General features: G+C 45.1%; 1 protein-coding gene across 1 annotated transcript in view; it reads left to right on the plus strand.

Annotated features, from left to right (window-relative positions):
* GNAI1 (G protein subunit alpha i1) overlaps positions 1–26,131 on the plus strand; it is an 80,829-nt gene that overhangs the window by 14,853 nt on the left and 39,845 nt on the right. The gene's annotated exons all lie outside the window — the stretch shown is intronic.

A 26,131-nucleotide genomic window follows, 5' to 3' on the forward strand; every position in this document is an offset into this window, starting at 1 on the left:
CTTGACCTGCTTCTCTGTTCATTTTGAGGGCCCTGCAGGTATGGTTACCCCGTTTTTTTGACCGCTAAGGCTCTCACCCGTGGGACCCCCACTAATCAAATAGTTTTTCTGTATCCACTATTCGCCTATAACTTCAAATTACCAGAATACCGCAGTAAAATTTGGCAAACTTGGAGATCTGGCAAACTTGGAGGCCATGACAGCACCTTTTAACTTCTTGATGTTCCTCAAACCATACATGAGCAATTTTTGCATTATGGCAGGGGCATTACTCCTTCTGAAAAAGCCCACCGCCATTAGGGTCCATTCACACGTCCGTAATTTGGGTCCGCATTCGTTCTGCAATTTGCGGACCCATTCACATTCAATGGGGCTGGAACGGATGCGAATCCGCATTTTGGGGATCCGCATCCGTTTTTTCAGGATCCGCAATTCCGTTCCTGAAAAAAAATAGAACATGCTCTGTTCTTGTCCGCAATTGCGGACCAAAAAAGGCATTTTCTATTATAGTGTCTGTGATGTGCGGTCCGCAATTTGCGGATCGCACATTGCAGGTTTCCGTGTTTTGCGGATCCGCAAAACATTTACGGACGTGTAAATGGACCCTTAGTCAGTATTTTTGCAACAAAGGGGTGAACCGCTTTGCAGCAGTCTTTAGGTAGGTAGTTCATATCGACATCCACACCAAGTTTCCAGGAGCATCACACTGCCTCCACTGGCTTGCCTTCTACCCATAGAGGTCCTGCTGCTAAGTACTATATACTGGGAACTCCCCCAAAAGATCTGCCATTTTCAAGATGCTCGGAGGAGCAGAGGTCACTGCCACTGTGCCACACGCTGCCAGTTTTGTGCATTGAACTCGCTCTTGTTTGTGACAGTGATGTTTTCTTTGTATGTTGGCCTTTGCACACATTTTTACAGTTTTATATAAAGATATAATCTGCATAACAAGTTGAGCAACTCAGTAATGTATTGCATTGGTTATCATGTGCTGATCTTGAATTGTAGCTTGTTTTATAGCCCTGAACTGCGTTCACAAATAGGCTGATGCCTATTGGATACTGTAATGCAGTGGCAGAACTGGGCGGTTTTGCAAAGAAAAGTCTCGATATTATTTTTAATGTAAAGGGGTTGTGCAAAAATGCTCTTTGCTGCGGATAGACCTTGGCGTAGCCAGGGAGGAGGAGACACCCACTGAGAAACCCTGGGGTCTCCTCCTCCCTGTACCGATGCTTAGTATTAACTAGTGGGCACAAAAAACTGCAGGGCAAGTGAGGAGTATTTAAAAAAACAACAACAATGATGTCCTCAGCGGAGCGTAACCTGCAAGTAAAAAAAAATATATATATGAAAGTTCTTCTTTAAAGATGTTCTGCAGTTTTTATTAAACTGATGATCTATCCTCTGGATAGATCATCAGCATCTGATCGGTGGGGGTCCGACACCCGGGACCCCTGACAATCAGCTGTTTGAGAAGGCAGCAGCACTGGCAGTAGCGCCGCAGCCTTCTCGCTGTTTACCGCAGGCCCAGTGACGTCACGACTAGTATCATTGGCCTGGGTGCGGCTAAGCTCCATTCAAGTGAACAGAGCTTAGCCCGAAGGCCGCGGCGGATCCTGCCGATCAGATGCTGATGATCTATCCAGAGTTTAAAAAAAACTGCAGAACCCCTTCAAGTTCATCACAGAATCTTGGAAAAATAAAATGAATGTAATTATTATTTCTGATTAAGAAAGAGGCTTTTTTTACAGTTGTAATTTTCGTCTTGCTCCTGAAAGGTTAGGAAGACGTCCTGCGTTGTCCTTACACAGCAACCTATGATTTATTATTAAAGTCAGTCTACGTGAGTGTGAACTAGATCTTATTTTCCAGACATTGTGTACCTGTAGGTGTGCGGGGTTGGGCTTTACAGAAGTATTTGCACTGTATGTTGTCATGAGCAGAGAGAGACCGCCTTTACCTTGTGCTTCACCCTCTCTACTGTTGTGCTGTGGTTGCTGGGAAAGTATCAGTTACTTTGTTGCACATTCTACAATTTTGATATGAGCCGGTCTGTTGTGAAGTGGGGATTGTATTTACTGTAGTGCTTTCTCTAGTGTATTGGGAATCCGTCACCTTATGTATGGTGACAGAGACCCTTGGCAAAAGGCTGACTTGTCTTATGCCTATGTTTTGCCATTCTTCTATTCTTGCTAGAAGTGTATGGGTGAAGGTACAGATGGGTGTTACCTGTTGAGGGGGGGGGGGGGGTGCCCCTGCACAGTCTGAGACAATCCAATCAGTGCTGCAAGTGGTATACTGTGCAGGGACAGACCCCCAACCGGTAACTCCCATCTATACCTTTATCCATAAACTGCTAGGAGTAAGAGAAGAATGGCACGATGTAGAGTCCTAAGAATAGGCGCTCCAGTAGTTACTAAAACGGACATGTCCGGAGAGGTGACGGGTTCATCTGTAACGGGAAGCTGTCACCGCGAAATGCAGAGCAGTCTGCAGGCAGCATGTTATAGATTGATGCATGGTTTTGTGAGAATAGATTCACTTCTTGTGTATTGCACTGCTAGGAGCTTGCATGGTGTCCTGCTGTCCGGCCAGTTTGGCCTCTTGGTAAAGAAGGGATGGAGGCTTAGTTTTCACCTTCCGATAAGTGGACACTCATTGTGGTGGTTGGTATAGAGTTAAATCCTGTATAGGCAAACACACCAATTCTTCTGTGTCAGTATCATGCCCTGCGGTTAGAACGGCTTAATTAGATTTTATATTGATGGCTATTGTGAAAGAAGGTATTCACATGACATACCCTGAGAAAACAATGTTACCCATTGACGTCTTCGGGCCCCAGAACCTCGGAGACGCATTCTGCTGTGCAATACATGGTTGACCCAGCTCTGTAACGTTGTTTGTGAGTTAGGAATGGGCAATTCGGGGAAAGCTGGACTGTCAGGATCTCTCCTAATGCTGAACATGCAGGTGATGACATTGAGAATCCTTCATTAATACTACACAGCTCACCACTGGGTTGTAGATGGAGCTGGTAACCTCTGCGCTGCTCCTATTGAAGTAACTGCAGCGCTGCTTCCATTCACAAGTACCATCCACTGCACAATAAACAGAGCCCTGATAAACAGACCCATATATAAATATATATATATATATATATATATATATATATATATATATATATAGTAACTAGCAGAAGGACCCTGCTTCGCACGGGTATGTTAAAAGATATTGACAGTATCCTCTATAACAGTGACCTCTACAGTCCCCCACCCCTCAACACTGGCCCGCCACCTTAAAATGGGACCTTCACAGCACCCCACTCCCTTGACAGTGACCTCCTCAGGGGCCCGCTCCATTAACAGTCACCTGTCCTCCACAGTACCCTGCTGCCTTAACAGTGACCTTCACAGCGCCCTGCCTCTTTTAATGCTAGGGCTACACAAGGACATGTGTCGCACGACATTTTGTCTCAACAATTTTTATAATAATAGGCTATGGTGCCGCACTGCGACATGAGTCGCAAAAATTCCATCCAAGATGGATTTTTCTGCAACTGTCGCAGAATGTCACATGTCGCAGTGCAACACCATAGACTATCATTGTCGCGTGACATTGGTGCAACACATGTAGCAGTGCAGGAGTGCCCTATGTGTTGTGAGACCTATTGTTGCGCGACACATGTCGTTGTGTTGCCCTACCAGTGATGGCTAACCTTGGCACTCCAGCTGTGGGAAAACTACAACTCCCAAGATGCCATCCTTGCTTGGCTGCTCTCAGAACTCTGTAGAAATAAATGGAGCATGCTGGGAGTCGTAGTTTCACCACAGCTGGAGTGCCAAGGTTGGCCATCACTGCCTGAAGCTGAACTACAGCAGTGGAGAAATATGGCTGGGTTGTTATGGAAACCTGGAGTAAAACTGTGTGTATGAGGCGACTAAGGGCCTGTGAGCTTCTATTGGCTGATAAGGGACATGTGACCGTGTGTATGGCAGTTGGGATATAAAGAGGGACTTGCAGGCTTGTATTGGCTAATGCAGGTCATTTTTGGGGAATATCTCCATGCAGCTGCTGTGTAGGGGCGTATGACCCCCTCCCCCCCCCCCCCCCCCCCCCCCCCCCCCCCCCCCACAAGATTTCTTTCCAGGTAACAAGTGATGTGTATACCAAGTTTCGTTGAAATCGATGGTTGCGTTTTTGAGTGATAGCGGAACATACACACAAACACACACACATACATACATACATACATACGTCCTTCTTTATATATAGATAAAGGGCACCTGTACTATGCAGCCCGCGCTGATTTCAGAGGTCTGTCACTTCTGCGATGGCAGTCAGTACTTTTAGTATATTGACATGGCAGGCAGGTTTCTTTCTTATGAGTTAGGCCTCATGCACACGACCGTTGTGTGCATCCGTGGTCGTTGTGCCGTTTTCCGTTTTTTTTTTCGCGGACCCATTGACTTTCAATGGGTCCGTGGAAAAATCGGAAAATGCACCGTTTTGCAGCCGAGACCGTGATTCGTGTATCCTGTCCTATTTTTTTGACGGACAACGGTCAATGGGTCCGTGAAAGAACACGGATGCACACAAGATTGGCATCCATGTCCGTGATCCGTGGCCGTAGGTTAGTTTTTATACAGACTGATCCGAAGATCCGTCTGCATAAAAGCTTTTTCAGAGCTGAGTTTTCACTTCGTGAAAACTCAGAACCGACAGTATATTCTAACACAGAGGCGTTCCCATGGTGATGGGGACGCTTCAGGTTAGAATATACTAACAGAACTGTGTACATGACTGCCCCCTGCTGCCTGGCAGGTGCTGCTAGGCAGCAGGGGGCAGCCCCCCCTCTGTAGTTAACACATTGGTGGCCAGTGTGGCCGCCCCCCCCCCCCCTCCCTCCCCTGTAGTTAACTCATTGGTGGCCAGTGCGGCCGTCCCTCCCCTCCCCTGTAGTTAACTCATTGGTGGCCAGTGCGGCCGTCCCTCCCCTCCCCTGTAGTTAACTCATTGGTGGCCAGTGGGCCCCCCACTCCCCTGTAAACTCATTTGTGGCCAGTGGCCCCCCCCCCTCACCTGTAGTTAACTCGTTGGTGGCCAGTGGGCCTTCTCCCCTCCCTCCCCCTCCTAATTAAAATCTCCCCCCTATCATTGGTGGCAGCAGAGAGTACCGATCGGAGTCCCAGTTTAATCGCTGGGGCTCCGATCGGTAACCATGGCAACCAGGACGCTACTGCAGTCCCGGTTGCCATGGTTACTTAGCAATTTGTAGAACCATTATACTTACCTGCGAGCTGCGATGTCTGCGTCCGGTCGGGAGCTCCTCCTACTGGTAAGTGACAGGTCCGGCCGGGAGCTCCTCCAACTGTTAAGTGACATGACCTGTCACTTACCAGTAGGAGGAGCTCCCGGCCGGACCTGTCACTTACCAGTAGGAGGAGCTCCCGGCCGGACAGAGACATCGCAGCTCGCGCAGGTAAGTATAATGGTTCTACAAATTGCTAAGTAACCATGGCAACCGGGACTGCAGTAGCGTCCTGGTTGCCATGGTTACCGATCGGAGCCCCAGCGATTAAACTGGGACTCCGATCGCTACACTCCGCTGCCACCAATGATAGGGGGAAGATTATAATTAGGAGGGGGAGGGAGGGGAGAAGGCCCACTGGCCACCAACGAGTTAACTACAGGGGAGGGAGGGGGGGCCCACTGGCCACCAACGAGTTAACTACAGGGGAGGGAGGGGGGGGCCCACTGGCCACCAACGAGTTAACTACAGGGGAGGGAGGGGGGCCGGCCGCACTGGCCACCAATGTGTTAACTACAGGGGGCAGTCATGTACACAGTTCTTTTAGTATATTCTAACCTTAAGCGTCCCCATCACCATGGGAACGCCTCTGTGTTAGAATATACTGTCGGATTTGAGTTTCACGATGTAACTCAAATCCGACGGTATATTCTAACATAGAGGCGTTCCCATGGTGATGGGGACGCTTCAAGTTAAAATATACCATAGGATTGGAGAAAACTCCGATCCGATGGTATATTAACTCCTGACTTTACATTGAAAGTCAATGGGGGACGGATCCGTTTGAAATTGCACCATACTGTGTCAACGTCAAACGGATCCGTCCCCATTGACTTGCATTGTAATTCAGGACGGATCCGTTTGGCTCCGCACGGCCAGGCGGACACCAAAATTACTTTTTTTTTCATGTCCATGGATCCTCCAAAAATCAAGGAAGACCCACGGACGAAAAAACGGTCACGGAAAAACGGAACCCCGTTTTGCGGACCGCAAAAAAATACGGTCGTGTGCATGAGGCCTTAGGCTACTTTCACACCTGAGTTCCGTGCGGATCCGTCTTGCATCTGCACAGACGGATCCGCACCGATAATGCAAACGCTTGTGTTCGTTCATAACGGATCCGTTTGCATAATTCATTCAAAGAAAAGTATAAGTCAAAAGGGATCCCCCCCCCCTTTTGGATCAAAGAAAGGAAAAAAAATGGTGATGTGAACTCTCCCTCTCAGGAAAGATCCCACCTGCCAGTCATCGACCACAGGAGGGCACAGACACAAAGCCTTAACGGACATCTTCCTCAGAGCTGGCGCACGCTGTGGGGTTTGGCGTGTCACAATACTAGCACCATGAAATCCTTGGGTCTGTCACTTAGTGAGCGCAGCATAACACAGATGACAAGTTCCCATTAAAATCCCTACAACTACTTTAACAAGCACCTGTCAGCAGGACCAGAGCTATTAAAACAGGTATGTTGCCTGATGGGGTGGATCTTAGTTTTAAAACTGTACTTGTCTTGTGAATATTGGTTGTGACTAGAGATGAGTGAATTTCATATTTTGAAATTCGTTCACACTTCGTTTGTTGGTTAAAGGTGAATAGCGTTATGGTTTCCGTTACCACGGACCATAACGCAATTCTATGACGGAATGCATAATCGAATGCCTTTAGAGTCATTCCGTTATTCATTCTCTCATAATAGAAGTTTATGGGGCTGCCAAACAGATCCGTCCTGTTTCCGTTATGCAGGGGAGTCCTCTCCTGCATAACGGAAACAGGACAGATCCGTTTGGCAGCCCATAAACTTCTGTTTCCGTTATGCATAACGGATCCGTTATAGACTTCTATTATGACGGAATGAATAACGGAATGCCTCTAAAGGCATTCCGTTATGCATTCGGTCATAGAATTGCCAATGGGGGGCTGGGGGGGTGTGCACTATAATAGTACACAGGGAACGATACCTCTTGGCGCAAAGACACGACCTCAGTGGATAGATAATCAGTCTTTTTTTTTTTTTTATTGACACTGTTGAAATATAAATATATATATTACACACAAACACAGGCATGTATAATATATATGCATGCATCAATAGCCACATTATAGGATGATGTGCCCACCATCTGCGCACATCTGCCCTTAGTGGTCCACAGGGACTCATTGCGGCCCCTGTGGGGAATATGTGCCCCCTAATAGGTATATATATCCCCCTATGTGTCCCCTCATAGATATATACCCCAAAATCATGGCCATGGTGTATACATGTGTATGGATGTGCCCCGAGCATCCATATCCATGTATATTATATGTGATGTCCCCTGGTTCACCTGAAGCCAGATGTATCAGTGTGAATGTGCCCCAAGCATTCACACTGATGCCATCTGACTAATTGCATCAGAATGACCGGTCATCCTGTATGCTCCAAAGAGCTCCGATCCAGCTCTGCTGGAGATACTCATGCATAATAGGACGAGGGGAGAAACCTCCCCTCCTTCTGTTATGCGCATTCCGGCAGCGCGATTACTATCGCGCTGTCCGGAATGCAAAGTGCTGCAGGCGGGAGATCAAAGGCTTCTCCCGCCTGTCAGCAAGTGGCGCGGCCCTGCTGGGCGTGTGCCATGTGTCTTTGGCCATGGCGCGCGCACAGCGCATGCGCCACAAGCGCGGGCGGTCCGGGAGTGTGGGCTGCGGGATATAAATGTCCGGCAGCCCTGCACTCAGGGAGACGGAGCCTGCAGACCGGACCAGAAGGACCCCCCTAGAGACGAGCAACCTTCCCCGTGGAAAACGAGCATAAGTATCATTAACCCCTAACCACCCTATCCCACCAACGAATATCTACCCTATATCTGTAGCCCCCACGGACATATATACCCCTATTCCCTATACCACCAAAGATTTAACCCTATACCGGCCCCTACCTACCCCTGTTATACTATTACCCCTGATGTATTGTATAGTTAGTTTGTGGGTGGAATTTGGGATTGTGTAGTGTAGTTTAGTACTGTATTTTTAGTACTGTATTGTTAGTGCGTTGTGTACTGTAGGTATAAATAGGCAGTGTCATCGGTAGACGGCTCCTCCTATTTATGAATATTAATTATTGATATCTGCAAATATTGGTAATTAATATTCTCCCCTTTACAGACACACAAGTGACGACGTGTTTCGGAGCTGATACGCTCCTTTCTCAAGTCTAAAACACAATCGTCAGAATTCACCAAATAAATAAAAATGCAATAGAAGATGTATAAAAAAATAAATATATATATATATTAGCGCTATAGCCATGGTAATATAAGGGCTCCTATAATTTAAGATTATATATTAAAAGTGTATAATTCATAGTACGCATTTCAATGTGAAATGGAAAGTACGTATAATTTATACTATCTTCTTGTCTCCGTTCAGTTCATAATATATATGTAATAATCATGATAGTATTACATTTATATAAGAAATAGGGATGTATAATAACAATAGAAATGATAAATAAATTCAAAGCAGACGGCTTCATAACAGAAAGAACATGAATAAATGGGTAAATAGATACATAAGTGGCAAAACCTCTGTGCGCATTAGGAAGAAACATGGAATAATATTTGTAGTTATATTTACACATTGGATTATATCTGTAAATTTAATGTTGTAAAAGTTGGGAAAATAAAAGGCAGGGACCTGTAGATGAGGTTCGAATGTACATTCCAGTACGTAGATAACGTAAGTTGAGGAGCAGTTTAGGAAGTATTTGATATTGAATTGTTCTCCTGTGACATTGCTTGTGAATCTGGAGATTCGTGTGGAAATGTGTAGGCAACATTTGCACCGACAGTGTCCACATTTGTAACTTCCGAAGAGTTGGGGAAATAAGGTAGTTGGGTGTGGTGTATTAGGCCCTCCTAAAGGTTATCTGGGGTCTTGATGTAATGTGTCTCTTTAAAAAGGGATCTGCTTGCAGGATGGGCCAATGTTTAGTCAGGATGTTCCGCAATATATTGTGGTTCGTGTTGTATGTAGTGATGAATGTAGATTAGAAATTTCTAGATGCTTTCAGATTGTCTAATTTAGTTTTTCGTGATGTGAGGCACTCGTCCCGAGTGTGATCTTTTGCCCGCTGGTAGGCTGCCTCTATAATCTTACCGGATTATCCTTTGTTTTCAAATCTGCACTTTATGGTTTGACTTTGGTTGAAATCTTCATCATTTGTGCAGTTCCTACAGATCCGCTTAAATTGGCTAAATGGGATATTATATTTCCATTTTTTTATGGTTTTGAACTTTGATAATCTAGGTATCTTTTACTGTCTACTTTCTTAAAAAAACGTCTTGGTTTCTATACATCTTCCCTTGGAGAAAAGAACCAGGTCCAAGAATTCAATAGCCACAGTGGAATAATTAGCTGTAAAAGTGAGGTTGAAGGTGTTGTTGTTCAAATGTGCGGTAAAATTGACAACATCTTCAATGTTCCAGATCAACGGTAGGTCGTTGATGTAACGTTTGTAGAATATCAGTTTATTGCACCACGTAAATATATTGATTTTCGAATAGTCCCATATATAAATTGGCAAAACTTGGCGCGAAACGCATGCCCATTGCAGTTCCCTTTGTCTGTTTGTATATTTGGTTTTCAAACGTAAATATATTGTGATTTAGCATGAACTCTATTGCATCTAATATAAACTGGCCTTGTAAGTTACGTCCTGTTGGAGGAAATGCTTTGTGAGGATTGTTAGAATACAGAGCTGAGACATCTACTGTTATCCAAATATGATTCTTCCCATTCCACCTCTTTGAGGAGTGATATTATGCTTGCCGAGTCCTTTAGATATGAGGGGAGGTTGGGCACATTTCTGTAGTAGAACATCTACGTAAATGACAGGTTGCAGGTCAGAGAAGAGATGCCAGAGATGATTGGTCTTCCCGGTGCATTATTGATAGATTTGTATACCTTGGGTAGATTATAAAATAAAGCTAAATTTGGATGATCTACACAGTGATATATTCTTTTTTTGACAGAATATGTTGGTTTTTGGCTTCTTCCAGCAGACGTGTAAATATTTTGGTGTCCTCTTTTGTTGGATTTTCGGTTAGGATTTGGTAGTAATCTTCATCCTTCAATATTCTGTGAGCCTCAGCTAGATAGTCGTTTCTCTCCTGAATCACGATGCCTCCTCCTTTTATCCACACTTCTGATGGTGATGGACTCATTGGCCATAAGATCTTTTAGGGCATTTTTTTTCCCACCTATATTAAAGGATAACTGTCATATTTTTTTTATTTGCTAGTTTATTAGAGCTAGGCATGTATACCTGAGTTAGTTTGTCAATGATTTCCAAAAGATCTGTAATTTCCTTATAACAGCTTTCATTAATGCCCCCTGCCCCTTTCCACTGCTCCCTTAAAAGACCGTTGCTATGGCTCATCTGTCTCCGGCTAGGAAGACGGAGGGGCGGTCCTTCACACTGCATGCCTGCATTAGGCTTCAGAGTAAGGAGGCGTGTCTCTCAGTAATCCAATCTGATTGGCTGGCAGGGAGCTGCTGGCTACAGCAAGTTTGTATGTGATCTGAGGGAATGCAGTTTTGGCCTCAGAACTTGCAGAGGAGCCATCTTGAGAAGATCATCATAATGTAGGGTTCAAAACAGCCGTAACTAAGGGGAAAACTCAAGGAAAACAGTGGTAAGTGAAGAAACTAAAGATTGCTTTATGCATAATGCTGCTGCAGCACTAACATATGCTAAAATAGTTTTTTTAATGAAAATATGACCGTTATTCTTTAAGGTTGTTGGGGATGTCCAAGTCTCTGTTTATGGTTCTGAGATCTTTAGTAACAAGGGCAGAGAATGTCTCTACGTGATTTCCCCTATGATGTATGGGGTTAAATGTGGACTTCAGTTTTAGTCCCGTATTGATGGCTTTTAGTGTCCCATCTGAGTGGGTTGCAGTATTTTCTGGTGTGGTATCTGGTGTAATTTTAGTTTAGAGTTTGGATCTTGAAGTGCCTGTGTAGCGTTAGTTTCTGAGTGAATGTGTTCAAATCTACGAATAGACCGAATTTATTGAATTTGCCAGTAGGGCATGGTCCATGGTAAAGGAATCCATAATGCAATTCACCTTTAACCAACAAACGAAGTGTGAACCAATTTCAAAATATGAAATTTGCTCATCTCTAGTTGTGACATTCTTGATCAAAAAAAGACCTTTATTCCCTGTGCAAATGAGGGCTTTGGTGCATCGAGGGTGAAAGCTGAAGTGCACTCAGTGGCTAGTCCCGCTCCTCTGTGCACTGAATCCCTCATTTGCATGAAAAAAATAGGAGTTCTTTCTTGGGAATGCCACAACCGTTTTTTTCACGACGAGTATCATTTTAATCCGCAGCATCTACCCTACCAGGGTTGATTTTGCTGATAGGTACTCTTCAGTAGCTGAAAACAGATTTTTTTTTTGCGGCTTTAGAGGAGATTTTACAAGCGTTTTAGAAGAGGTTTTGGTTCAGGATTTTGGAAGAGGTTTAGAACTCTTGGAAAACGGCTTCTAAAACTGCAATTTTTTTCTGCTTTCCCATTGACTTCAATGCAAAACCACCCTAAGGCCTCATGCACACGACCGTTGTGTGCATCCGTGGCCGTTGTTCCGTGTTCCGTGATTTTCTGCGGACCCATTGACTTTCACTGGGTCCGTTGAAAACTCGGAAAATGCACCGTTGTTCATCCGCGGCCGTGATCCGTGTTTCCTGTCCGTCAAAAAAATAGGACCTGTCCTATTTTTTTGACGGACAACGGTTCACGGACCCATTCAAGTCAATGGGTCCGTGAAAAAACACGGATGCACACAAGATTGGTATCCGCGTCCGTGATCCATGGCCGTAGGCTACTTTCACACAGACGGATCGCAGATCCGTCTGCATAAAAGCTTTTTCAGAGCTAAGTTTTCACTTCGTATTACTCCCCTGTATTACTGTACATTCATTGGTGGCTAGTGGGCCCCCCCTCCCTCCCCTGTATTACTGTACATTCATTGGTGGACAGTGCAGCCCCCCCTCCCTCCTAATTAAAATCCCCCCCCCCCCCCTATCATTGGTGGCAGCGGAGAGTTCCGATCGGAGTCCCAGTTTAATCGCTGGAGCTCCGATCGGTAACCATGGCAACCAGGACACTACTGCAGTCCTGGTTGCCATGGTTACTTAGCAATTTTTAGAAGCATTATACTTACCTGTGATGTCTGTGACCGGCCGGGCGCGCCTCCTACTGGTAAGTGACAGGTCTGTGCTATAAGCAATGCGCCGCACAGACCTTTCACTTACCAGTAGGAGGAGCGCCCGGCCGGTCATAGACAGCGAAGGTAAGTATATTGCTTCTAAAATTGCTAAGTAACCATGGCAACCAGGACTGCAGTAGCATCCTGGTTGCCATGGTTACCGATTGGAGTCCCAGCGATTAAACTGCGACTCCGATCGGAACTCTCCGCTGCCACCAATGATGGGGATGGGGGGGGGGGGGGGGGGATTTTAATTAGGAGGGGGAGCCCACTGGCCACCAATGAATGTACAGTAATACAGGGGAGGGAGGGGGGGCCGCACTGGCCACCAATGAATGTTCAGTAATACAGGGGAGGGAGGGGGGGGCCGCACTGGCCACCAATGAATTTAAAACTGAGGGTGTGCCCCCTCCTGCCTGGCAGCACCTGATCTCTTACAGAGGGCTATGATACGCACAATTAACCCCTCAGGTGCGGCACTTGAGGGGTTAATTGTGCGGATCACAGCCCCCTGTAAGAGATCGGGTGCTGCCAGGCAGCAGGGGGCAGTCATGTACACAGTTCGTAGTATATTCTAACTTGAAGCGTCCCCATCACTATGGGAACGCCTTTGTGTTAGAATATACTGTCGGATATGAGTTTTCACGCTCTAACTCAAATCCGATGGTATATTCTAACATAGAGGCGTACCCATGGTGATGGGGACGCTTCAAGTTAAAATATTCCATCGGATTGGAGAAAACTCCGATCCGATGGTATAATAGGGACTCCTGACTTTACATTGAAAGTCAATTGGGGACGGATCCGTTTGCAATTGCACCATATTGTGTCAACGTCAAACGGATCCGTCCCCATTGACTTGCATTGTAAATCAGGACGGATCCGTTTGGCTCCACACGGCCAGGCGGACACCAAAACGACTTTTTCCTTCATGTCCGTGGATCCTCCAAAAATCAAGGAAGAAAAAACTGACACGGATCACGGACCTACGGACCCCGTTTTTGCGGACCGCAAAAAAAAACGGTCGTGTGAATGAGGCCTAAATCTGCTCCAAAGAAATAACACGGCACTTCTGAAGTATTGAAATTTGCATTGGAAAAGAAAAACACTACCTGGTGGCATTTTTTTTTTAAATTAAAGCCCATAAGAGGCCGTTGGTGGCGTTCTCATAGCAACGGCATCCGTGGCGGATTTTAACCATGTGAACTAGGGATCGACCGATTATCGGTTTTACCGATATTCAGTATTTTGACCGTTATCGGTATAGGCATTTATTTTGCCGATATTCCGATAACGTATTGGGAACACAGAGCGCAGCTCTCAGCGCTCTCTGTGTTCCCTCAGCAGCACAGGGGAGAAGGAAGCAGTGTCTCCCTCCCCCTGTGCTGCTGCCGCCAATGAGAGGAGAGAAGACAAGAGGAGGGGAGGGGCTGTGGCTGCTGCGCCACCAATGAAGATAAATCTTTCATTAATTCATATACAGGAGGCGGGAGCTGGCTGCAGAATCACATAGCCGGCTCCTGACCTCTGAGCGGTAGCTGCGGTCCGCGGTAGTTAACCCCTTAGGTGCCACGGATCGCAGCTACCGCTCATAGAGGTCGGGAGCCGGCTATGTGATTCTGCAGCCAGCTCCCGCCTCCTGTATATGAATGATTGAGAGACTTATCTTCATTGGTGGCGCAGTGCGCCCCCCCCACCCAGTATTAATCATTGGTGGCAGTGGCCACAGGATCCCCTCTCTCCTCCTCCGATCGGAGCCCCAGCAGTGTAAGCCTGGGGCTCCGATCGGTTACCATGGCAGCCAGGACGCTATTGAAGCCCTGGCTGCCATGGTAAGCTCCATGCTGCTGTGTGCACAGAGCACAGAGCAGCAGGGACAGTGTGAGCTCCTATTCACCCTGATAGATCTCTATCAGGGTGAATAGGACAAGGGTTCTAGTCCCTAAGAGGGCTAAAAGTTGGTAAAAAAAAAAAAACAACAAAAAAACCCACAAAAATATTAAGTATAAATGAAAAAGATTTACAAAAAAAAAAAAAAAAAATACACGTTAACAATAAACATATTAATTTTCAGCAGATTTGTGTAGGAAATTATTTTTTTCTCAAAAATTTAAATTCCCAGAATATCGGTATAAATTATCGGCTATCGGCCTGAAAGTTCACAAATTATCGATATCGGTCGATCCCTAATGTGAACATAGCGGTAAGTGTCTGACCATGTGTGAAACCTGCTGTTCATATAAAGTTCTGCTCAGAAAGGTGGGATTCACCACCACACGCAGCTGTATTAAACCTGTCTTCTGGAAGATTGGGAGGAGGTCGCCCAAGGTCACCTGTCCCTCCTGTAGTGGAGGCTTTTAGAGAGGCTTGACTGCCCTTTGCAGTTTTGCTCCAGCTAATTTGTTGCTCTTTCTGCAGTCCAGTGACTTTTATTGGGCTGTTGGAATTCTTTACAGCTTGATATGTTTATATGGTTGAAAAAGCAAGAGAAAACCTGTTGTGTTATTCACCTTTTCTTCTTCAAAGTGTTTACTCACCATTTCACGGTTTACACCATTTTGCAAGATCAATGGACCCGTTTAATATGGAAAATGATTTTACCTTTGTAGTGGTTACCTTGAATGACTAAAACTGACCTAAGTTTCATGCTGTACTCCTTTTTCCTTTATTCATTTTCTTCATGATATGCAGATTGCAACCAGTTTCACGCTGAATGTGGGTTGTCCCTCCTTCCCCTGTAATACATATTGGATGGGAGGTCTGTGTGTCCAGAATGCTGCAGTTTTCACTAGCTCATGTTTCAGCAGAACTTTATTTCTGAGTTACCATTCCACAGCTCAGGGATTGTCCTATTTTTACTGGTCGTTATTGAGGGATGTGTGATTTTTTTTTTCCCCCTAGGTGAAAGAGCTAACAATCTGTGCATGCGCGTTGTCCCCTCTATTCACTTCTGTGGGAGTTCTGAAAATAGCCAGTCAAGTGCACTCAGCTATTTTTGGAACTCCCATCGAAATAAATGGAGGGCTTCCGTGCATGTGCAAGTACGCTCCTGTTCACTTTGGAAGCCCCTTTTTAGAAGTAGTTGTTGGTCCCACCTCTGGGACCTGCACCTATCTGACATTGGCATATCTTAGCGATATGCCACCGTCTGAGGTGAAGCAGCCCCTTTAAGCATGAACGTGGCTTTATAGTCTGCTTTTGATCTGAAATCTCCCAGACACGGCCGCACCTATGAATGTGTCATACTGGAGGAGTAGGACTACCTGTGCAACCTGGTTGGGCTGTAGGTACCGCCTCATGCTACCTCTAGTGACAAAGAGACTAGCAGGACTAGAGAAGAATCAATCAAAAGGGATAAGGAAAGAGTGAATAGGGGTGATTGTCAAAGAGTTTAACACCTCTGGTGTAAAATTATCGCACAACTCCTTTTTTGTGACTTCTTAAACGCCTGTTTTTAATGACGTTTTTATGGCGCGTTCGAAGGTACTGGCAGGGGCCGGGGATATTTGCTAATTTGACGTCTGACGAAAAGGCGTAAAAGTTGCAGAAAAACTATACCAGCCAGGGTTGCCAAAGATGCACCTAATTTATGACTAGGCACTCGCCCCGTCATAACTTGCACATCTTCCGGCAGCGTCTGCGTAAGGCTACTTTCACACTGGCGTTTTGGATTTCAGTTTGTGAGATCCGTTCAGGGCTCTCACAGGCGGTCCAAAACAGATCAGTTTGTATTCTAATGTATTCTGAATGGAAAAGGATCCGCTCAGAATGCATCAGTTTGCCTCCGTTCCGCTTTGGAGGCGGACACCAAAACGCTGCTTGCAGCGTTTTGGTGTACGTCTGACCAAAATGAGCCAAACAGATCCGTCCTGACGCACAATGTAAGTCAATGGGGACGGATCCGTTTTCTATGACATAATAGAAAACTGATCCGTCCTACATTGACTTTCAATGGTGTTCAAGACGGATCCGTTTTGGCTATGTCTGAAGGGATGCAGACGTTTGTATTATCTGAACGGATTTGTCTGTGCAGATCCATGACGGATCCGCACCAAACGCGAGTGTGAAAGTAGCCTAAAATGTACGAAAAAGACTGCCAAAAGATGACCCGCAATGTCTGTGGCCACCACCTGCAAATCCATTCTCTTTTTGGGGCTGTCTTGCGGTTACCCCTCCAGTGCCCCTGTCCTCACTTTCATTTACACGAGATTGATTCAAAATGAACAGATTTGTCCCCGGAGTTTGTAGCTGGCCATACTCATTAGATACAAGTTACTTGATGGTTGAACAGGTTTGGAATACTGTTGTTGATTTACATGCGATTAGAGAAGATGAAGAGACACCCCCCCCCCCCCCCTCCTTGGGCTCTGCATATGAACATGGGACCAACACAGCTGCCAAGTGCACATGTAACAGGTCAGCCAGTTTCATGGGTACAAATCTGCTGACAGATGCCCTTTAGGGGTTAATTTTTTGTGCCGTGTAGAATAGACCGTTGCTCTGCATTGTAGAAGCATGACTTAGCTGTTAGCGAGCGCGTCGTCAACAATTTTGTTTCTGATAGCAACCAAACAGAATTCTGAATGCAGCTCTGGGCAAGTAATCTAATTAATGTGATATTAGGGGTTCTCCAGCCATCTTGGCTAAGCCACAGTTGGCACTTCCCTTTAGATAGTACTTACCAGTCCCACGCTCTGCCGAGATACTGGCTGACACAGGCTGCAGGCTCTTACGCCTGGGTCCCAACTGGCTGTGTCCCCTCCTTTTCCTGTCCAGGGCAGAGTAGTACACGAAAAGAATTGGCCCGATCCAGAAGAACCTTTGCCAGTGCATCCGCAGAGCGTGGGATGGGTAAGTAATAGGGTTGGGCGATATACCGGTATCACGATATACCGCGTTATTAAAAAAAATTGCGATATCGTTGTTTCCTAATTACCGCAGTATTTTGTGACGTCATCGCTTCAAAAAACTGCGTCCGCCCGCCCCTGCATCATTACACATCAATTGCCTCCCGCAGCGGCCGACCAGGCTCCTCCTCGCTTGCTCCCATGGTGCAGTCTCCGCCCACCGACGTCTAACATCGGAATCGGATGACGCCCAGGCTGAGCAGCGCAGTAGCAGCGAGCGAGTGACGGGAAAGTCAGTCAGAAGTTGAACTTTATCACAGCTGCCGGACGGGCAGCTATTAAAGGTGTAATGTCCCAATTATATGTCTTCTGTCCGACCTTGGCCTTCTCAGTCGTCCGCACTGCACATTGAAATAGCAGCCAGCAGGCAGGCAGGGAATGACCCATCACGAGTCCCTCCCTCCCCCATGACCAACAAGAAGGAATTCTGTATGGTGGTGGCAGGCAGGTCACACAGGTGGCCATAAGACATGGGGGGGGCGGCACCTTGTGGCTGCTGCCCCCACTGTAATGTCTCCTTTTGTGGCTGCTGCCCCCATACAGTACAACATCTCCTTTGTGGTTTTTTTCTTTTTAAACTGGTATTTATCGCAATATATATCGTTACCGCAATAAATATCGCTACCGCAATAAATTTCCTAATATAGTTATCGTCTGAATATTTTTGATATCGCCCGACCCTAGTAAGTACTGTCTGAAAGAGCTTCCTTTCACAGGTTAGTGCCAGCTACGGATTAGCTGAAATGCCCGGAGAACTCCGGATTTGTGTAAGGTCAGTAATCCATTTGTATCTCTACTTGCTCAGAGGGGTTGTGCGGCTTAGCTGCCCTTTCTGTGCTGCTGACCTGTTCCTGCCCACCAGACTGCAAGTAGCTTGGTCCTGTGACCGCTGCAGCCAATCACTGTGAGGAGGCAAACCTTATACTAGACCGTATTACAGCCATGGTGAATTACAGATCCCACTTATTCCCGCTGGGAAAACCAGCGGGAACATCTAGGTCTACTAATGTGATTATCTTATTTTGGGGTGGGGATTGGTCACGTATATATTTGCATGGCAATATGGAAGATCTCCGGTGAGCCGGACGACTTTCGGCATAAATGCCAGATTCTAGCTGGACAAAAGACTCTGCATGCATTTGGACCGGATCTACAAAATAGAGATGTGAACGCAGCCTAAAGAATGCACATCTTAAATGACACGACACAATGTTCTTTGTAGTCACTTGTATTTGGCCGAGTTCAGCAAGTGCTCTCTGAAATTTCCATGGCATGCGTTCAATGTCACTGTGGTGTTCCTCGTAGTAAGCACTTTTGAATAAGCGTTACGTTTCCTGGGCCAGCATTCTGTACTAGTCTCAGAGGAATGTCTAATATTCAGGCCGGCTCTATTCATCTCCGATCACCACATGCAATATTCCAAGAGTTTACTATCGAAGGCCTATCCTCAGTATAGGTCTCTAACATCTGATCAGTGGGGGTCCGACACCACTGCCGATCAGAGCCGGAACTACTCATAGAGCTGGATACTGTAGTGCTATCTGATATTGATAGCTTATCCTCATGATCAGTAGCAAAGTCCTGGAATACCCCTTTAAGTTTTGATGATCTATTCTTAAGATAGGTCATCAATATCAGATCATGGTTGGGAACCATAACCAATGAATCTGTATGGGGATGAGCGATAGCAGCATTGATCATCCTCATACAGAGGGGAGGGAATAAGACAATTATCAGGACTGAATGGTTTGTTACCTAGAATTGCCTGTGTTTATGGACCATTAGGATAGGTTATCACACAGAATGGCTATGGAAACCTTTTGGGGCTTTCTTATTGCATTATTTTTTTTTCTGTCCAAAAATAATCGTAATTGTTTTTTTATTTTTTATTAACTGTTCTAAAAGGCTTTTGTTCTGCAGCCTGCGTGTCTGAGCTCACAGGAGCCGCGGACTGATTTCACAATGAATGGCATTCTGCAGCCTGCTATGCATTGGAACACGTGATCCCCACAACACACTTTGGGGATCATTTGGATCTGAGAGGCAGACCTTTAAAGCGGTTACCCTATGATTAATGAGAAAAATCATCATATAGCACATGACAATCTCTTTCTAACAAAGCTATAACCAGCCCTGTACCTCACCTGGATCCAGAGATCTCCTCATTCAGTGCTTCAGTTTCCCTGATAGATATACTTCAGTGGACGTGTCTTTCTATCCCTGTAATTGTCACATTGAAGCATGTGCGACCACAGAAGTGGCTATACAAAATTCTGAATTGCATGCTATTAAAAAAGTAATCCGATCCAGGTTCGGTTCCAGGGTACCAGAGTTTGGGAAATGTTTTTTTTTTTTTACAGTAGAAATTACTTTATGAAGTTATTATGCGACGTCTCGTGAGACTTCGCGAAGTAATAACTTTGGCTCATCTGAGCCAATACATTCTAATACTGTACAAAGCGCTCGCTCCGTACAGTATTCAAACTAACCATTATGCGAATCGTTTCATACAAAGTCTATTCGCTCATCCCTAGTTATGGCCTATTTTCTGTATTTTTGTTTTTTACGTATTGACTTTGATAAGAAAAATCTCATTTTCTACTGTTTTTAAAAAAAAAAAAAAAACAAGATACAGAGGCAATAAAGCTGTAAGACAAGGTTTTGTTATAGGTTTTACGGTGTGTAGTGGTGAAGTTCTCAGATGTACCACTATTCTTGTGAATAGGGTATGTATGATGATGCAGCTTAACATTAATGAGCTGCAATACCAGACACTCCCAGTAGACGAGAGAGGTGCTATTGCCTAAAAAGAAAGATGGGAAAAAGCTACATTTTCGCTATTCTATATCTAGCCATTTTCAGTGCAGTTCTTGTTCATTTATTGTCTTACCACTTGCCTTGTGTACTTCTTTAGGTACATTGGACGGGCCGAAGTGTGGATGTAATTTTCTTGGAACTGCTGCTGTCATTTCCTGTTTTGTAACCAGTGTTGACCACGCTTGAAAATATCCTTGTGTATTGTATAATATTGGGGATTCCTGAACGTACAGGTGTAATTAATGTTATAAATAGGTTATGGCATGTACGGTTTGTTGATACATTGCTCAATCGGTTGTGTCATGCGGGCGGATCTTGTATAGCATTTCTTCCTAATAACTAGACAGCCGTGCTAGTGAAGCATCATAATCAGTCAGTTCTACTACTTGGTTCAGCTATAGGTGTAAGGGCTGTGTACCGGATTTATTTATTTATGTCTTCTACCTATGCAAGTGGAGTAGGGTTCTCTGTGCAGGCCAGCATGCCTTAGGCTACTTTCACACCTGCGTTCGGGTGTCCGCTCGTGAGCTCCGTTTGAAGGGTCTCACAAGCGGCCCCGAACGCATCCGTACTGCCCTAATGCATTCTGAGTGGACGCGGATCCGCTCAGAATGCATCAGTCTGGCGGCGTTCAGCCTCCGCTCAGCAAGCGGACACCTGAACGCTGCTTGCAGCATTCGGGTGTCCGCCTGGGCGTGCGGAGGCAAGCGGATCCGTCCAGACTTACAATGGAAGTCAATGGGGACGGATCCGCTTGAAGATGACACCATATGGCTCAATCTTCAAACGGATCCGTCCCCCATTGACTTTCAATGTAAAGTCTGGACGGATCCGTTCAGGCTACTTTCAGACAGTTTTTTTTTCAAACTATAATGCAGACGGATCCGTTCTGAACGGATACAAACGTCTGCGTTATAGGAGCGGATCCGTCTGAGCAGACATCAGACGGACCCGCTCTGAACGCTAGTGTGAAAGTAGCCTTAAAGTGTAACTCTCTCAATCTTTTTTTTTTTTTTTTTTGTGATGTGTAGGGGCAGTGATACTGACCATTTTTGTAATATACTTTAATTTCTATTAGAAAAATAGCTCTGAACTGGCCCAATTTGAGCCTTAGCAACACCCCTCTGTCTTCTGTTTACATAACTGTGGAGACTTGCTAAACACTGACTGTGTTATCTGTACAGAAGACAGAGGAGAGTTGCTAAGGCTCAAAATGGACCACTTTACAGCTATTTTTCTGACAGAAAAAGTATATTACAAAAATGGTCAGTATCACTGCCCCTACACATAACAAAAATAAAGAATGACCGTTACACTTTAAAAGGTTTGTCCCAATTGCACCCTCACCCCACTGGACCTGCTCGCTCCTAACTCTGTGGGTCCCGACCTGTCCCCACAGCACTTCTGGTCCCCACATGTAAATTTCCTGCACAGATGCACAAAGTTATGCTGCGACCCATTCAAACGATTGGATCCCCATCGATTGAATATTGATGACCCATCCTGAACTTCATTTGTGTGGTGGTTTTTTTTTTTTTTTGTCTTTTCCTTCTGTTATCGTCCAACTGTCGGGCTATTCTGTGGAAGGTTGTCTCACAATGAGACATCTGGAGTACAGTATATCTGATTTGTTGTATAGGTCAAAGAAGCAGAATATGAAATGAAAGATGTACTGTGTGTGATTTGTTACTCTTGGTAACAAATCATATAATATATATTATATATGTGTGTGTGTGTCAGGTCCATAAATATTGGGACAGCTTTAATTTGAGGGTATTTACATCCAAATCAGGTGAACGGTGTAGGAATTACAACAGTTTGCATATGTGCCTCCCACTTGTTAAGGGACCAAAAGTAATGGGACAGAATAATAATCATAAGTTAAACTTTCACTTTTTAATACTTGGTTGCAAATCCTTTGCAGTCAATTACAGCCTGAAGTCTGGAACGCATAGACATCACCAGACGCTGGGTTTCATCCCTGGTGATGCTCTGCCAGGCCTCTACTGCAACTGTCTTCAGTTCCTGCTTGTTCTTGGGGCATTTTCCCTTCAGTTTTGTCTTCAGCAAGTGAAATCCATGCTCAATCGGATTCAGGTCAGGTGATTGACTTGGCCATTGCATAACATTCCACTTCTTTCTCTTAAAAAACTCTTTGGTTGCTTTTGCAGTATGCTTTGGGTCATTGTCCATCTGCACTGTGAAGCGCCGTCCAATGAGTTCTGAAGCATTTGGCTAAATATGAGCAGATAATATTGCCCGAAACACTTGAGAATTCATCCTTCTGCTTTTGTCAGCAGTCACATCATCAATAAATACAAGAGAACCAGTTCCATTGGCAGCCATACATGCCCACGCCATGACACTACTACCACCACCATGCTTCACTGATGAGGTGGCATGCTTAGGATCATGAGCAGTTCCTTTCCTTCTCCATACTCTTCTCTTCCCATCACTTTGGTACAAGTTGATCTTGGTCTCATCTGTCCATAGGATGTTGTTCCAGAACTGTGAAGGCTTTTTTTAGATGTCGTTTGGCAAACTCTAATCTGGCCTTCCTATTTTTGAGGCTCACCAATGGTTTACATCTTGTGGTGAACCCTCTGTATTCACTCTGGTGAAGTCTTCTCTTGATTTTTGACACACATACACCTACCTCCTGGAGAGTGCCCTTGATCTGGCCAACTGTTGTGAAGGGTGTTTTCTTCACCAGGAAAATAATTCTTCGGTCATCCACCACAGGTCTTCCGGCTCTTTTGGTGTTGTTGAGCTCACCAGTGCATTCCTTCTTTTTAGGAATGTTCCAAACAGTTGTTTTGGCCACGCCTAATTTTTCTGCTATCTCTCTGATGGGTTTGTTTTGTGTTTTCAGCCTAATGATGGCTTGCTTCACTGATGGTGACAGCTCTTTGGATCTCATCTTGAGAGTTGACAGCAACAGATTCCAAATGCAAATAGCACACTTGAAATGAACTCTGGACCTTTTATCTGCTCATTGTAATTGGGATAACGAGGGAATAACACACACCTGGCCATGGAACAGCTGAGAAGCCAATTGTCCCATTACTTTTGGTCCCTTAACAAGTGGGAGGCACATATGCAAACTGTTGTAATTCCTACACCGTTCACCTGATTTGGATGTAAATACCGTCAAATTAAGGGCTCTTTCACACTTGCGTTGTCTGGATCCGGCGTGTACTCCATTTGCCGGAATTACACGCCAGGTCTGGAAAAACGCAAGTGAACTGAAAGCATTTGAAGACGGATCCGTCTTCAAAATGCGTTCAGTGTTACTATGGCACCCAGGACGCTATTAAAGGCCTGGCTGCCATAGTAGTATTGGGGAGCGGGGGAGCAGTATACTTACAGTCCGTGCGGCTCCCGGGGCGCTCCAGAATGACGTCAGAGCGCCCCATGCGCATGAATAACGTGATCCATGCGATCACGTCATCCATGCGCGTGGGGCGCCCTGACGTCACTCTGAAGCGCCCCGGGAGCCGCACGGACGGTAAGTATACTGCTCCCCACTACACTTTACCATGGCAACCAGGACTTTAGCGTCCTGGCAGCCATGGTAACCATTCAGAAAAAGCTAAACGTCGGATCCGGTAATGCGCTGAAACAACGTTTAGCTTAAGGCAGGATCCGGATTAATGCCTTTCAATGGGCATTCATTCCGGATCCGGCCTTGCGGCAAGTGTTCAGTATTTTTGGCCGGAACAAAAAGCGCAGCATGCTGCGGTATTTTCTCCGGCCAAAAAACGTTCCGGTCCGGAACTGAAGACATCCTGATGCATCCTGAACGGATTTCTCTCTATTCAGAATGCATTAGGATAAAACTGATCAGGATTCTTCCGGCATAGAGCCCCGACGACGGAACTCTATGCCGGAAGAAAAGAACGTAAGTGTGAAAGAGCCCTTAGGCTGACAATCTGCAGTTAAAGCACATCTTGTTAGTTTCATTTCAAATCCATTGTGGTGGTGTATAGAGCCAAAAATGTTAGAATTGTGTCGATGTCCTAATATTTAAGGACCTGACATTTATATAGATATATGTATATATCTTTGCCGTATAAAAAGAAAAATGGTCTTGGTTGCTCAGAGCAGCCAATCACACCACACCTTTCATTTAGTTTAAAAAAAAAAAAAATCAAGCTGAAAATGGTGATAGTTCAAACCCCGTTGGTGTAGAAAACTGCATGGCTAAAGTTCAGTTGAGCATTTATCGCTGCGGCCTATTATACATTGTATTCGGGGGAAAAAATATTTATCGTAGCAACAAATATTTAATTTCAGTGATTGTTAAAAAATGAAATCCTCAATCTGATTGGGCATTTATTATGATTATTATTTTTTTATATATATACAAGAGACCTTTTGTCTTTTCTTGTAATAGCTGCTGTATTCCCCTTGTTTGTTCTTTGTTTTTGTGGCTTATGGTTATTGTAGTAAGATTCTACTTGTGGTTTGTTGATGGCTTCTAGTTGTCATTGTTCTCTGTGGGATAAGAATTCCTTTCAAACAAATGCATAACTGCTCGTGTGGGTTGTCTCACAGCCAGGACCTTCTCTTCACTCCTCATTCCAATATACAGTAAGAAGCTGGTGAAGAGCCGTTCATTGTCCAGTGCTTGACTCCTATGCAGATTGGACCTGTATTTGCTTCAGGTCTTAAGGTGCCTTTACATGGGACGACAGAGCAGCAGGTTGTCGGGAAGGAACGCTTCCTTCCCAACAATCTGCTGCTTGTTTAACATTTACATGCAGCGATCTCCTCCACAGTATTGGGAGGAGTGATCACTAATGCCATTGCTCTTCTCCATACTGACTCGTTGTTTGCCGGCAGCAGATCGTGATTACACAGAAAGATCTGCCGCCAGTAAACAATCAATTTTGTGTGAGCACAAACAATTGGATTTTGCATGTTCATCAGGTTATCGCGGGTACATTTACACCACCAGATAATCATTAACGAGCGTTCATAGGATCTCATCTTTGATTCTCGACCCATATAAAGGTTCCTTTATTGTATCTAGTGTGAATTTTCGATGTTCCTCCAGATGTGGTTGCTTACTTTGCTTATATCTCCTGACCTGGCAGTTCTGAACTGTTGCCTCAAAGCTGGGGTTTATGATTATTAGTAGGGCTGGGCCGATAATTGGGGAAAAAAAATACGAAACAGACCATCAGCCTGATTAACCGACTGCACTTTGCCGATGCCGTTTTTTGTGACTGGGAGGCAGTGTTCCCTCTAAACTTCGCGGTCACATAGCGGAGAAGGAGGGAGAGCCCTCCTCACTGGGATGCAGCTGGCCACTACACCAATGAAAAAGCCCAGTGGCTTGCTGATAAAGTAAATAACCTTTGATGTCATCGTCATGTGACCAATAACATCCACTTGTTGGTGATTACACGGGAATGACCTCATCAAAGGTCTGTTAACTTTCAGCAAGATCTTCCTTGATGCTGATAAGGTAAAGGACCTTTGATGTCATCGCCAAGTAACCAATAAAATCCACTTGTTACTGGTCACATGGTGATGACATAATCAAAGGTCCTTTAACTTATCAGCATCCAGGGAGATCTTGCTGCAGGAGGTTTCCTGCAGTTTTACAGGTATGTGCTTTAGGCCTCCTGCACACGACTGTATGGCTTTTTCAGTGTTTTGCGGTCCGTTTTTCACGGATCCATTGTTCCGTTTTTTGTTTCCATTGTGTTTCCGTTTCTGTTCCGTTTTTCGTATGGCATATACAGTATACAGTAATTACATAGATAAAATTGGGCTGGGCATAACATTTTCAATAGATGGTTCCGCAAAAACGGAACGGAAACGGAAGACATACGGAT

Source organism: Bufo bufo, chromosome 1 (genome assembly GCF_905171765.1).
Source record: "Bufo bufo chromosome 1, aBufBuf1.1, whole genome shotgun sequence".
Taxonomy (NCBI): Eukaryota; Metazoa; Chordata; class Amphibia; order Anura; family Bufonidae; genus Bufo; species Bufo bufo.